General features: G+C 32.7%; 1 pseudogene; it reads right to left on the bottom strand.

Moving 5' to 3' along the window:
- Positions 1-3,420: 3,420 nt before the first annotated feature.
- On the bottom strand, positions 3,421-4,875 carry LOC129903754 (CENP-B homolog protein 2-like; annotated as a pseudogene).
- Positions 4,876-16,347: the final 11,472 nt, after the last annotated feature.

Consider the following 16,347-nt stretch of genomic DNA (forward strand, 5'->3'; position numbering starts at 1 on the left):
CCTTTTTCAGATATTTTACTGCCTTTGGAAGTTCTTTTGGAGTTCCAATAATATTCAAATCATCAACATATACTGCTATTATAACAAATTCAGATCCAGACCTTTTCATAAAGACACAAGGGTAAATTGAATTATTTTTATATCTTTATTTTAGCAAATATTCGCTAAGACGATTGTACCACATGCGCCCTGGTTGTTTCAACCCTATAAGGATTTCTGAAGCTTTATTGAACAAGTTTCTCGAGAATCCTTATATGCTTCAGACAATTTGAACCGTTCGGGAGTTTTTATAAAAATATTGTGGTCCAATGATCCATATAAATAGGCAGTGACCACGTCCATTAGGTGCATTTTAAGCTTTTCAAGAACTGTCAAATTCATTAGATACCTGAAGGTAATTGCATCCACCACAGGGGAATATGTTTTCATATAGTCAATGTCAGACCTTTGTGAAAAACCTTGGGCTACAAGTTGTGCTTTATATATTATGACTTCACCTTTTTCATTTTGTTTATGCACAAAAATTTATTTGTACCCTACTGGCTTGACACCTTCAGGTGTTCGGATTATTAATCCGAAAACTTTATAATTTTCAAGTGAAGTTAACTCTGCTTGAATTGCATCCTTCCCTTTTGTCCAATCATTTCTCTGTATACAATCATCGATAGATTTTGATTCTAGATCCTTATTTTGTTGCATTATTTCAATGACAACATTATAAGAAAAAATATTATCGACCACAATATCATTTCGGTTTCACCATTTTTTTGTCGAGACATAACTTATTGAGATTTCTTCATTCTCATTATTTTCAGGTACTTGGACCTCCTCAATGGTATCACCATTTTTTGTGTCTTTAGGCTTTTCTTGAGCAATTGCCTCCAAATTATAATAATCTTGATCATTTATTCCTTTATTTTTTTGAGGATTTTTATCTTTGGAATCAATTGGTCTTCCACATTTTATGCGTGGCCTAGATTCATTTACCTGAATAATTTATCCTACTGGGACATCAACTCGAACTTGAGCATTAGCAGCTGAGATAGGTGATTTAGTAACCTATGGAAGGTTAGTAAATGCATCCGGCAGTTGATTTGCAATATTCTGCAAATAAATCATCTTTTGAACTTTTTGCTCACATTGATTTGTTCGAGGATCTAAATGAGATAGTGATAATGAATTCCAATCTATCAAATAACAGAAATATTTCTTTTCTTATAATATCGTATGAGTTGTGACACTATCCAAAAGGCACATATCTACATTACTCATCTTGGATCCAATTGAAGACTGAGAAATTTATTTATCTTCATAAAATAAAAATACATTATAAGAGATAAAATAAGAAACAATATTTCTAAAAAAACATAAGTCATTTTTTCTTCTTTTCTTTTAAATAGATAAGCGTAAAAACATGATAATCAAAAGTACATAAAATTGACAATATATTGTAAATCATATAATGAAATTAAACATCAATTATAATCCCTAAAAAAATCTTCAACCTCCAAATGAGTACTATCATTGAGGTCATTAAAATCGTCATCCTTCAAAACTAGATTTGCTTCAATATTATCATTATGCGAATGTCTTGCCTCAACATTATTTTCAAATGTCAAATGTTACTCTATCCAAGCATTAGAAGAAGGGGCACCACCTCTATTTTCCTTTTTTTTGAAGGAATTTTGATAAAGCCTTACAAAATGCTTAGGTGTCCGATATTTATTTTTCCAGTGGTCTTTAATGGCACAACAATGATAATTACTTCTTGAAGGACCACTTTGAGAACTCATACTGTTCTCTCTTTTATGTTGACCATCACCACGACGATTATTATATCATCTTCTACCATTGCCATGTCCACGCACATTATTGTGGCCTTGATTTTTATTTTATTTTCTTTCAGACTGGCCATGTGCTTCTACCATATTTGCTTCCGGTAACGGAGCAGTTCCAATGGGATGGGCTTCATGATTTTTCATTAAAAGAGCATTAAGTTGCTCAACCACCAGAAGACATGAGATCAATTCAGAGTATTTTTGAAATTTTTTTTCACGATATTGCTGCTGTAATATCACATTAGAGACATGAAAAGTAGTTAGTGTCTTTTTCAACATGTCCTTATCATTTATAGTTTTTCCACATAATTTTAATTGAGAAGTTATTTTAAATACAATAGAATTATACTCAATTATAGTTTTAAAATCTTGAAACCGTAAGAGCATCCATTCATAACGAGCCCTTGACAGTACCGTTGCCCTGAGGTGGTCATACCTCCCTTTTAAATCTTTCCACAATTCAAGTAAATTTTTCACTGTCAAGTATTAAACCTTCAAGCTTTCATCTAGATGATGACGAAGGAAAATCATAGACTTCATTTTATCCTGACTTGATGCATTATTTTCTTCGATTATAGCATCACCAAAACCCTTAGTGGTAAGGTGGATTTTAGCATCAAGTACCCATTACAAATAATTTTTGCCAGAAATATCAAGTGTCACAAACTTCAATTTTGAAAAGTTTGACATGATGGAAATTAATTTAAAAATAACAACGACAACTAAAATTAAATTTCTTCAGTAGATATAACTGATATAGAAATTAATTTTCTGGAAAAAAAAATTAGAGATTCGTGCTGACAACATATAATAAAATATTTGGAACCTAGCAAAATAAGAAGAAGAGAGTAAGAGAAAATAGAAAGGAGCAGATTGAGAAAGGGTGAGAGAGTGCAAATTGCAGTGTTCGTATGTCTCATTTTCATTGCCACAGAATGTCAATTTATAACAGGAAAAGGAATGGATGGTGGGCAACTTGCCCTAGTGGAACATTCACTCATCCATTTTCAAAACATGCCTAGTGGAACATCCACTCATCCATTTTCAAAACAGAATTGACTATTAAAGTCTCTTTTTGCTGTCTTTTAATAGTTACTTTACATTACTTAATTAGCTTCAATAGTCATCTATATCGGATTTATATTTTCCGATGAAATTTAATGATGGGGAAAATTTGATTTCAAGAAAAAAATAGTCAAAACACTAAATTGAGAATTCGAATTACAGTAAAACCTCGATAAAGTAATATTCGATAAAGTAATAATCTCGCTAAATGAATATTTTTCTCCGATCCTGACTTGAGCCAGTTATATTAAAGTAATAATCTCGCTAAATGCATTAGATAATAATTAAAAATAAAATATTAAAGGATCAGAAAAAATATAAAGTAATAATTACTAGAATACATCAAGAATTTATATATATATATATATATAATTAGTTAATAATACTAGAATAATAACTATTTCTTTTTAAAATATGAATCTATAGTTGATTGTTTTTTCTTTCCACCAAAACTAAAATTAATCTTATTCTTAACTTTTTAAAGAGCGAACACAATTTTTGGAATATTTTGTTCGTTTTATACCAAATAGTTTGACAATGTAGTCATTGCTTGAAATGCCTCTTTTGAAGATACATGTGGGACAATGTTACTATCATCTTGTTCAGGATTATTCTCATCATCATTATTCATTACAGATTGAATAATCTCTTCCGGTGTAGGTGATCCCATAACTGTATCATTCTCGTTAGGTTAGTTCAAAAGATGTTCAACATCCATCACATTTCTGTAGGCTAAATTAAAAATGACATCGTTTAATTCTTGGATACCTTCATCTAATTCACCAACTTCTTGGATACCTTCATCTAATTCACCAATTTGTGGTTCAGAAACATTGTTTTCTTCTGACCGAATCTTGCAATGCCAAAATTAATTTGCAATTGTTATTTCTTTCACATCAAAATTCCAAGCCAAGTTAGCAAAATTAATAGCATTCAAAATATTATTTTTTTCAGTATTTGATGCTTCAACCTCAAGGCCTTGTAGGATGCTGAAATAAAGACGACGACGATAATGAGCTTTGAATGCTCGAATAATTCCAGCATCACATAGTTGAATCCTAGACGTTGTGTTAGGAGGTAAAAAAAAACAATTCTACATTTCTTAGGCCTTCAACTATCTTTGGATAAGCAGGGCAATTGTCTACTATTTACAAAACCTTCCTGCCATTCATTCTCTTATCAAACCAACCAACATATTCTTGAAAAAGCAAGGCAGTCATCCAACCTTTCTTTTTGGATCTATATATGCAATTAAGATTGTTCATGTTCACATTTTTAAAGCATCTAGGATTTGCAAACTTACCAATAATCCACAATGGTACTTTGTCAAATCTATCACCATTGCAACAAAGAGCAAGAGTAATTCTCTCTTTGTCTTTTTTGCGACCTTCAAGCTGCTTGGTAGCAAGTGAATGATCAGCTTCCAATCGGTAAAATAATCCAGTTTCATCCATATTATAAATATTCTTCAATTCAAACTGATCTAGTTTTGACCGTATGCTAGCTAATTCGTTTTCAATGTTCTCCATGATAACTGAACCACTTTCACCAAAATGTCTATAAGACTTGATTCCGTATCTTGACTTGAAACGTTTTAACCAACTAGAAGAGAAGTTGAATTCTGGATTAGTTTCACCATACATTTTCAGGAAAAGATCTTTTTCTTTTCCTTGGATAATTTTCCCTAACATGTTCACTTTCTCTTGCATTTGAAGAAACTACTCATACAAAACTTTCTCTAAATCAGAATATTTTGTCGGTTTATGCCTCTTGGCTAAGCTATTTTTATCTCATTTGACAAATACTCTACCAACCTTTTGAGAGTGCGATATTGTTGATTGACTAATAATCAAATCAATTTTTGTTTCACCCATGCTTGCAAATCTTTTTGGCTAATAGTTGGATTCTCTTTTTTATGTTCACATATTGCGTTTCTTATTTTATTGATTAAAGATGATTTTTGTACGCCTTTCAAATGATGAGAAGACATTATACTTTGATTATGATTTTTAAACATCTAGCTTTTTTCTTTTATAGTTAACATAAAATCTCTTCATATTCTATATATATGAATACAATTAGAAACATTAAACTTCACTAAATTCGTTTAGCTTTCCTAGATTTAAATAATAAATATGCAAAGACTACACTTTTTAGATTCCTAGATTTAAACTTTTGAAATTCTTAATTCAAATATTATTTTTTTCTTTCTTATGGCACATACTGTAAAATACTCTCTAAAATAATAAATATTTATTTATCGATAAATAAATATTTTATGCATTTATCGATAAACTAATAATCTCGATAAATGAATATTTTTTTTCAATCCCAAGTATAGAGATTTTACAGTAGTTTAGAATTCGACCCGATATCTAACCCGACTCACCCCTTTTTTCTTCTAAAAATGCCCAAACGCTCACATTTATGTTCACTATCATTATCACATTTACCCCATTTCATATGTCGAATGTTGGCAAAATAGTTGTATTTGTTACGGTTAGGTTGGATCAGAATCAACAAACATTGGTACTGCGATGGCGAAACGAAAATCACCCCATTCTACTTGCTGCACCAAGTCAAAGTATGTGATAAAAGCAAAAAAAATAAGAAAAGAAAAAAATTACGACTTCACCAATAAGTCATCATCTTCAATTTCATGATACACATGCTATATGTGATGTGGACACCCAAATTTAAACATCCAACTATTAATTATCTCATTTATGAAAGAAAATTATCATAACATTCATTCATATTGAGAAATGAGAGTATGTGATTCTACTAAATTCCAAAGATAAAACACCTACATATGCATGTTGCATACCTACTCTACAATTTACTTTTGAGTGTCTAGAAGACCCTATCATAGAAAGTAGCAAAACATGATACAAAAATAAAAATGGTGCTCCTTGGACCCACATCCAATGCTCATAAATATAAAGTCTAGTCTAGATATAACATGAGATCAAAATAATACCAACCATAATTACGGCGGAATGTTAAGTATTCGTAACTAGCAATTTCAAGTTCGAATTTTTTTTAGTACGGAGTTTGTTTTATTTGAAAGCGTTTTATTTTTTACTATGAGATTTTTCATAGCAAATTTAAATTTAATCGAATTCTAATATAAATATCAGACACCAAATGAAAAATAAAAAAAATAAAAGAGAAAATAAGATAAAAAACATACAAAAGCAGGGCGGTGCAACAACCAACACCTTGAACCTTAGATGACTACACAAAATGCATGTGCCATTACATAGGCGAAGCCAAAGATCAAGTTGGACTTGATCTAATAATAACTTTAATTTAATATATATATATAAAGATAGACTTTTTCTAATCCATACAATCGAGATTAGTAACCTTAAAAAAACCAATGCATACATTATGTTAAATTTATGAATAATGTAAAAATTATTTATGTTATCCAGTCAGAGGCTGTTTTCAGGCTTGAATCTGTAACCTCTTAATTACATGACAATAACTTTATCAGTTACTCCAAGACTTCCCTTCTTATGTTATCCATGTATATATAATTAAAATAAAATAATTTGTATACATATGACTTTGTACCAAACTCCCATTACCCCATGTGCCAAACCGGACAATATAGCTTTCTTAATTAGAACTCCTTAATCCACACTAATGACAGTAACGTGCCCTTTAATTATGCACTTAGCTTTTTTTTCTCTTTAATTAGTAATATAAGTAAGTGGACAGGTAAAGCGGTTAGTCGGAGTAGATTTCTTAAAGGGTCACTTAATTTAATCAAATTATCTAATTATTAAATCATTTTTTTATTTTATATCAATAAAATTACTTAACTATTCACTTATTTTTCAAAAGTACACAAACATTGGTAACATACATGAAACCACCAGAATTTTCTGGTTAATAATGAAAACATCCTTTGAAGTAGGGTCCTTCCTCAAATTTTACTAACGTAGGACATTTTGTGTATCAAACTATCCTTTTTACTAATAAAATGTAAATTTAGCTTGTTGATTCCTTATATATATAACGGTCTTTTTTGAATTTCTTCTAAAAAAAAAATTCAGGAAGGACCGACTTCAATTATGGTTTTTCAGTGATCTCAAATATTTCAATTTTTTAGTTTCAATTTTTTCATAATATGTTTAAGATTATAAGATTAAAAGATATTATAATTTTTAATACATTTTACATATCTTTAATTTAAGATCATCTGAATATTTAAAAATCTTTTCTTTCTGTTTAACGAATCTATATTTAGGACTAATTTTATGAAGCAGATTTTTAGTCACTTAGACTAGGAAATAGGGTTAGGCACTTAGCCATGTGTGACTCACCCCATTGGTACTACTATCTAGTTGTACTATATCTTATCCTTTTTCTTATCTATATATATAAAAAAACTTTGTACATGTTCATGCATATGTCCAAAACCATTCTAATTTATTTTCTTTCCTTTGAGTAATTTAGTACTTACTTTCAAATATCGTCCACATTTAAAATTTGTTATATTTTTAGGACATATATATATAATCCTATTGTTAGCAGAATATTCAAACATACTCTAATTTTTAACTGTGTTTCAATGTGGCAATGGACCGAGCTACTAGCTATTAAAATGCTACATTGAGTTTTAAAATGTGTGAATGAAAAATAAAGTAAAAGATGTAGATGAAAAATGAAGGATTGTGACTTTTTTGAAGATTTATGATTTTTTCTAAGAGTTGTGACTTTTTCGAAAGGTTGTGATGAGTTTTCCCTCATTTCTAACAACGAATTTTCTGAACTTCTTCTTTTTCTGCACAAATAAATTCTAGTGTACTTTACTGATGTTGAGTGGTTCAATACACCGATGAGTAAAATCGTTCTATCCTAGAAAGATATATTCTATTAACTACGATACTTAAGGGAAATAATTTTCTCAAGGACGACACACTGTGCATTCAGTGAGCTCAATTTTCTTTTTTGAAAAAAATATTTTCTATACTATTTTAGATCCGTTTCAAATTCTATTTTCTTTATTGATTTTAAATTTCTTATTTTAAAAATATTCTTTAAAACTTTTTATTCCTACCAAGTTCTCCAAAGTTATTATTCTAAATATCTTAGTAATAAAAATTAAACATCTTCTCCTTTTCTTCGCGTTACCTCATAAGATCTGTTATATTCTTACCAAAAAGTCATATTTGACGTCACAAACGCATGATACATTTATCAAAAATAATCTTTTTATATTATAAAATAGAAATAAGATGTACATACAATATTATATCTTCCGCCGATTCAATTTATAATTGTTCTTTGATCTTCCACTTATTTAATTGTGCCTTTACCTATTATCCGGTCTACTATTTAAGGGAAAAAAGGAAAGCAACTTACTACGCCAAAAACAAATTCTCCAAAAATGTCAAAATAACAATTAACTGAATTTATAGATAATATAAAAATAATGTCCTAAAATCTAGGTTGCGTACTTGTTCAAAAAAATCAAACTGTTAGTCAAAACTTACAACTATTAACTGAAATAAGACACAACAACTTACTAATTAAAAACTCCATTTTAATAAATGTATGATGTGTGTGTATGCCATTTGATTATCCATGTTGAGGACTGCTAGATACATTGCATGTGGAGTTCGATGAACTAATAATAATACACAAATTAAGAAGTTTTAATTTATCAATTAATTTAATGTAAACATTTTTAAATGCAACAGTACCTTTGGTTGCTTCGTAGCCAATAATGTAAAAATGATATTAGATAGTGGTGCAGGAATAAATTATTTCATTTATGATAAAAATAAAAAAATTAAAATTAAATTATTTTTAATTATAAAAATATAATAGAAATTACAAAACAAACCTTAAATGGTAACAAATCAGATAATAAAGATAAAAGTATATTAAAAGAGATATAATACTTTAATATGATTCAATCAATTGATCGATCTAGATATGATAAAACTAATACAACAGAAAAAAACAAGAATTTTAGAGAAAATAATTTTCTCTTAAATAATTATTTTTTTTAACAATTATATTGTGAATGATATTTGTGTTTGTTGTATTTGCATGAAAGATTTTTAATTTATAGAATTCTGAAACTTTTTTTTCCAAAAAAAAAAAAGAAATAGACAAATAACGAAGAAGCATAAAAGAAATCAGGAAAAAATCCTCACACATATAAGTACAATGTTTAATGTTGGATTAGGAGATTAAGACAAACTTAGGACGTATAAAATGATGCAATCATTACGAAATCTAACGGCGTAGAATTTAAATTGTATGGGTTAATTAATGATAATTCCAATCTGATGATTATAGTTAATTAAAATACGAGTTTAACGTGATGATAGAGAAAATCGAAACAGCTTGTGGGAATAAATTAAGTTAGACATGTTCTCTGCTTTTTGTTTGAGCAAATACCTCATCCATGTGCATTGTCATTGTCACAATTTGTTGTATCCTTTAATAATTCTTTTTTATTTTTAAATTAAATTAGATAAATCATTGTAATATTTCACGAGTTCATCAGAGTTCTATTTGAGATCATCAATGCATAAAACTTGGATTTATGTCTTTTATTTCCTTTTGTTATAATGCCATTTGCCCTCTCTTCTTTCGTATCTGTAAAAACTTATTTATACTGAATATTTGTATTAGGTCAATATATGCATGTTATGTATTTAAATACATATTTTTTAAATTTAATTTTGGGTCAAGAGTATATTGAAAATAACTTCTCCACACTACAAAGATAACTATACAGTTTTTGAAGGGGCAGAGGCAAAGCTTTAGGTATGAGATTTTGGGAGTCTAGTAACTTTTGTTCATATCCTATATATCCAATATATAAATCAAAAATTCTATTAGAAATTTATAAATATTAAATCATGAACCCAAATATCATTATAAATTAACTCGAGATTGGGGGGAATTCAGGGCGTTAGTGTTACACATGATAAAATTATCAAAATACCCCTAGATGAAAGAACGCTCGCACAATTTACCATCCTTAACTTTTTGATCAATACGAGACAGGAATATCTACCAGGGAGAAAAATGATGTGAAAAAGTGGTCTCGATTGAATTTTAGGGCAACCAGATCAAAATATAATTTTTTGGGGCAAAACTAGCCTAACCAAAAGAGTACGCGACAGGTCCGCGTCGCGGACCTGCCCCCACCTAGTTCATTTTCTCACTTTGTTCATAAAACGTATTTGACAAGTGCGTTTTATGTGTTGCGCAACTTTTGTACGTAAATCACATTTGACGAATGCTATTTATGTGTATATTTTTTCGTACATTTTTCAGTTTCATTGAGGGGTATTCCGATCTTTCCTCCACCCCTCATATACTTAACCCATGACTGATATAGGCTGTTTTCAACCTTATAAGGGTTTCTAAACCCATTCCTTAGACTTTTAATACATTCAAACAAAAGAAACTAGGGCTAAGGAGAGCAGAAAATGTTAGGGTTCAAGGATTTCAATCTAGAATCTTGCCAGTTTGATTGTTTGTCTTCATCCTATGTATATAAGACTAAACTAAAACATGAACCTCGTCTTTCATTTGCCCCATGATTGTGATAGGTTGATTTGTAAATGATTTGAGTCCCCATGATTGTGTTTCTTGAGAATTTTCCTTAAATTTAACACATTTTACATAATATTGCATAATTGATGTTTTTCTACGAACTTATTTCTTGAAACAATGATCTAAGCTATTTATTTCATAAACCCTAATAGTATTTTGACTAATATTAGATGTATATTCCTAAGGAATGAGTCTAGAGACTTGAACTTGTGAATGTATGATTGTGATTGGGATGTGAGCATAATGATAGTCTTGATGAAACTTGATAGTCCTTTTCATTTTTATAATTGAACCCAATTGAATGGTCTCAACTGAATGTTATCATAAATGATTGTCCCAACTACTCTTAAATAAATGATTGGGAATGACTGGAAGATTGATTGGTTGAAAGGATTGATTGGATAGAACTGATAAGAGTACATATAAGACTTATTGATTGGTTGGTTGAGATTGATTGTCCTATTAGCATTGAGTATTGGAAGAAGTATTGGACACCAAATTGGGTAAGAGTAAGTAATAACTGGAACTTAATAACTACATCGCCAAACGTAGGAAAGGATCAAACCGTTAAAGTTAGATGTTTCCCCATTTTTATTATCCTAAAAATATAGGACTTGATTGATTGTGGATCCATATTGGTAGATTTGTCCTTTACCCTGGCAAGGTATTGGATGGTTGTGGCAACAACAACGAGCTTGTTGTACAATCACTAGCTCATAAGTGATTATTGTCGGATAAGAGAAACTACCATATAGGACTTGATAGTACTCTGATTTGATTTGATTTGATTGGATTGTATATGATTGGTCTCTGTATAAACCCTACTCTTGCTTTAGACTTATGACATCCTGATTGAGTTCTTGACTATTGAGGATCTGTTCACATTTAGCTGATTAATGAGTCCTCCCTCATATTTAGAGGATACCACTTATGTTATTCCTGCTTCAAGTTTAACCTTTTCATTTTGATTTGAAGTAGCCATGAACCTGTCATTGCACCATTTAGACAGTTGATAGAGGGTTTATAGACTAAATTATTGATTGAATATTATCTTTTGGCTAGTTTCATTCATACTAGTCTTGTTGATTGTATTAGATAGATTATTGGCCTTTGGTCTTATTCTAAAAGTTATATATTTGAATATCTTGATGAGTTAAGTTTTTCACTAATAGAATGTTGATTGAATGAATGTGTGAACGGGCTAAGTGGTTCGCTTGGGGACTAACAATAGTCTCTGAGTGCCAGTCATGCCTAAGGTACCCTCTCGGAGCGTGGCAAACTTGGCATCAAAGCATAAAGTTCAAAAGTTCTAGGAAGTCTATGAAGTCATGTTCAATATAGTATTTCTTATGGATGTGTTGTGCGCCACATTTATAATTAGGAGACTGTAGGACATTAAGAATTATTTCACTTCTTTCATATTCTGAGTTCGTGCGATAGAGTTTAACTCTATAAAAGTTCCCTTCTAATTTGTGCGTTGCTCAAATCCGTTTGACTACCTCTAATAGTCAAGGTGGTTGGAATAGTAAAGTTCATATTCTTATTGATGAGTTACCTATAGATAAAGTATTCAGAGAGTAAAGAGATGACACCAGGATCTAGAGGAGCATATTAATATGCTTAAGTATATTGATTCGAAAGAATGCACTATTATTCACTTGAATCGTGCATTGTAGCAAAGAAAGATGTACTCTGAAACTCTCTTCCTGAAACCTTGCTTTAGATATTATATTTGAGAGGGAAGTTATGTCTCTAAATGATTAGTGTCACCATCCGATGAAATATGATTTGAGGTATTATAAGCTATACTTGGTAGAATTTTTCAAGAGCTAGAAAGATGGAGTTAGAGGAGTAGGAACCAAATAGTGAGAATGGTGGTTGGTTGAGACATGTAACTATAAGGTAGGTGATGGAGTTAGAAGTAAAGTCCCTTTTGGTTTTAACTAAAGATTAGTAAGTATCGTCTAACTTTCATGATAGGAGGTAGAGGAAGAGTTGTTAATTAGGATGAGTTAGAATACACTTGAGCCATGAGGAGTTTTATATTGAGGTGTCTTTGTGTTAGCAAAGAACTAATATAGGTGTTGAATAGAAGTGAGTAGTAGTCATGAGATGATAGATCTAATCTAGGTTTATTATAACACCCCAAAAAATTTCTACGCCAAGACCCGAACCATTTCTCATAGGCATATAGGATCGAACTCGATGAATTCTAGTTGTATATATAAGTTAACATCAATTACTAAGTAATTGAAGGGTATTAGATGTGATTTAGGGTCATAAGGGATCCCTAAAACCAAGCCAAGTCCAAAGAATTCGTCTTGGCTAATTTTCCGAATGAGTTTGTATAAGAGTCAACTTCAAACGACCATATCTACTGGAATATAGCGAATTGGGTGGATAATGACCTATCAAATTAAAGGTCTTTGAGTCTTTTTTCCAACGCCACCAAGATTGCAATTTTTGGAGTTTGGAGTCAAACGTTATGACCATTTTACGACAAACTATCACTGCAGAAATTTTTGGCCTGGCGCTGCAGTGGCGCCCCGCGCCACTATAGCGCCCGAAACTAACCTCAGTAGTTTGGGTGCTGGCGCGGCGCGCCAGCTATCGCGCCAGCAGGGTTTTTGGCTCGTTTTCCAGATTTTAAGGTCATTTTAGTCTCTTTTTGTTTCAAACCAAAGTGAGGTCGTTTTGGGGACTAAATTGACCCTATCTAAAGATCCTAAACCTTCTAACTCTCTCATTTTTCTCACAATTAGACTCAATATACTAAACTCCTCTCCTCTCAAACTCTCCCAAGAGCTTCAAGGCAAGGTTAGGGTTTCCAATTCAAGACATTCAAGTCTCAATTCTTCCTCAAGTTCTCATAGAGATTTTATGTCCCCAAGGTATGTGGGTTTTCATCCATGGGTTCTTCCACCCATGGAGCCCAAATGTTTTTCTCAACTTTGTATATAAATTCTAAATGATGAAATCTTATGGTATTTTATATAATGATTCAAAATGCATATATTATGGTATACTTGAAGCTTATTATGTTTAAATGGATATGTTGACTCTTAATTTCAAGTGATGAGTTTTTAGGGATTTTCATACTACGATTTCAAATGTATAAATTCTTGAATATTTGAAATTTATTACCTATATTGACTTATGTTGATTCATATTTACATGAAATGGATAGTTTATCAAGGTACTTATATGAAGGTTTGAAAGTAGTTTTAAAGTGCATATAGTGGGTTATTTTAAGATGTTTGATTAGATGCATTCATATCACTCTCATGCATACAAGTATTCGTTAAATGTATTTGAAAGTTATATGAAATGAATCCACCTAGTTTTCTTATGTTGAAATGAAAGTTATGAAGCAAATGCCCATGATTAAGGGAATCTTGAGAAATGATTGAATGATGATGAAAGGGCTTTTAGCCCATGAAGGTATTCAACGTGAAGGGATAATTCTCATATAGTTGAATCAAATGAAATGTTTAATGAGCTATTCCACCGAAAATGATTTGATGTCTAAATTATACAATGCTTATGTTATTATGATATATAAATGCTATTCCGTGGGATTTGACCTAGCACCGAATGTAGCATGTAGATGGGGACTCGACCTAAGGGGTCCTTAAGTAAAGTCTCATGTTGCATTAACTATGTGCCACCATAGGAGCCCTTGTCGGCTAGGCCCTTGTAGCCACCAAATGTTAAATAAATGAATATAAATTGAATGGAGTTCTACCCGACAAGTAGACTCCCCGTGCCAACGTAAGGGGTTATGTTGGATTCCATGTAATAGCTCGCATGGTCTTAAATGTCGGTTATGGTCACTTCCCCACAAAAATGAATATTTTAAGGTTTCCTATAATGATGTTCAATGCATGCATTCACTCATGCATATTGATTTTCTCATGTCCCTCTTATGTTCTTCATTTCATAGCATACTCACATACTTAGTACATTCAAAGTACTAACACATACTTTTGCCTACATGATGTCACTATGTAGGAACCGACGCCGCCCCTCGATCTCCTCCACGTGGCTAACTCATATTAGTTGAAGATTTGCTAGTGGTGAGTTCCCATGTTTCGGGAACAACATCCCTTTTATTCTAAGCTTTAGTTATGTGGAATAGTAAGACTTTATTTAAAGCATTTCGTGAAACTTATATTGAGGGTGAGCTAGGGACATGTCTTAGCCCCCGCCAAGTTTATTAGTAGAGGTATGTTTGGACATAAATGGATAAATGTTTTTATTTTCGCTTATTATTATTTACCATTACCAATGAAATGCTTAATAAATGCTAAGAGGCTTGGGTGAGGTACCTTCGGGTATCTCATTTGCCGTGTCACATTTAGGCCCTAGACTTGGGTCGTGACAAACTTGGTATCAGAGCACGAGGTTTTGAAATGGTCCTCGGAGTCCAACATACCGCGTTAAATAGGGTCTTGTTCATGGTTGTGAAGCGCGCCACAATTATGAATAGGAGGCTATGAGATGTTTAGGAAAGTTTTTCACTTCTTTCAAATTCATGTCGTGCCTTAGAGTGCCCTAAGCTTTCCTATAACTAACAACCTGTTTCGTGTTTCTTTAGATGATGCCTCGTGGAAGACCACCTCGAAGGGCAAGGGTACCACCCCGAAGGGCAAGGGTTGACGATGAGAACCAACCTCCTCCGGTTCCGGATATCCCACATTACAAGGAAGGGGTGTCCCATGTCGAGTTCCGAAATGTCATCACATTATTGGCTCAAGCTGTGGCCAACCAAGGGCGTCAACGTGTTCCCCCTCCCCAAGTACAAAATACGTCCACTAGGATTCGGGAGTTTCAAAGGATGAATCCACCGGATTTTGATGGTTCTAAAATAAATGAGGACCCTATGGAGTTCATTGAGAAGGTATATCGGATTGTGGCAATCTTGGATGTGCCATCAAATGAAAAGGCCAAGCTAGTGGCCTATCAACTCAAGGGTGTGGCTCGAGTGTGGTACGAGCAATGGGTTGTTGAGAGGGGTGAGGAAGTTGGGCCGATTGAATGGGAAGAGTTCAAAGGTGCTTTCTTAGACCGTTTCTTTCCATTGGAGTTGAGGGAGGCCAAGGTCCAAGAGTTCATCAACCTCCGACAAGGAAGCATGAGTGTGAGGGAATATGCCCTCAAATTTACAAGGTTGTCCAAATATGCTCCCTTCATGGTCTCCGACTCCCGCGCAAGGATGAGTAAGTTTGTTTCCGGTGTTTCAAGCTTGGTGTCCAAAGAGTGCAAAACGGCCATGTTGGTCAAGGAGATGGACATCTCCCGGTTAATGACTTATGCCGAACAAATCAAAGAAGAAAAGTTGAGGGAAAGGTCTAGAGGGTTCAAAAGGGTTAGAGTGGATAGTGGAGGGTTCAACCCTCAAAGGTCTGGTCATGGTGGCATTAGCAAGGACCAAGGCAGTCAACGATTCTTGGGGCAAGGTTCTACAAATGCCCCCACTCCCAAATTCAACAAAGACAAGGGTCCTAACTTAATGACCCCAAGAGACAATATTGGTACCCAAGCTTTTCCCTCATGTGGGAAGTGTGGGAAGGCCCACAAAGGGGAGTGCTTGGCGGGCTCAAATGCGTGCTTTAAATGCGGCAAGCCGGGTCATCATGCTTGGGATTATAGAAGTGGTGGTGGTGGTAGGCCTCAAGGCCAAGTTACTCATGACCAACAAGCTCAAGAAAGTGGCCAACGCACCAATCGTTTCTATGCATTGCAAGGGAGGCAAGGAGTTGAGGTGGCCCCAAATATTGTTACTGGTATGTTAAAGGTCTTTATTTTTGATGTATATGCATTGTTGCATCCCGGTGCAAACTTGTCATTT

The sequence above is a fragment of the Solanum dulcamara genome, chromosome 9 (assembly GCF_947179165.1).
Source record: "Solanum dulcamara chromosome 9, daSolDulc1.2, whole genome shotgun sequence".
NCBI classification, from domain to species: domain Eukaryota; kingdom Viridiplantae; phylum Streptophyta; class Magnoliopsida; order Solanales; family Solanaceae; genus Solanum; species Solanum dulcamara.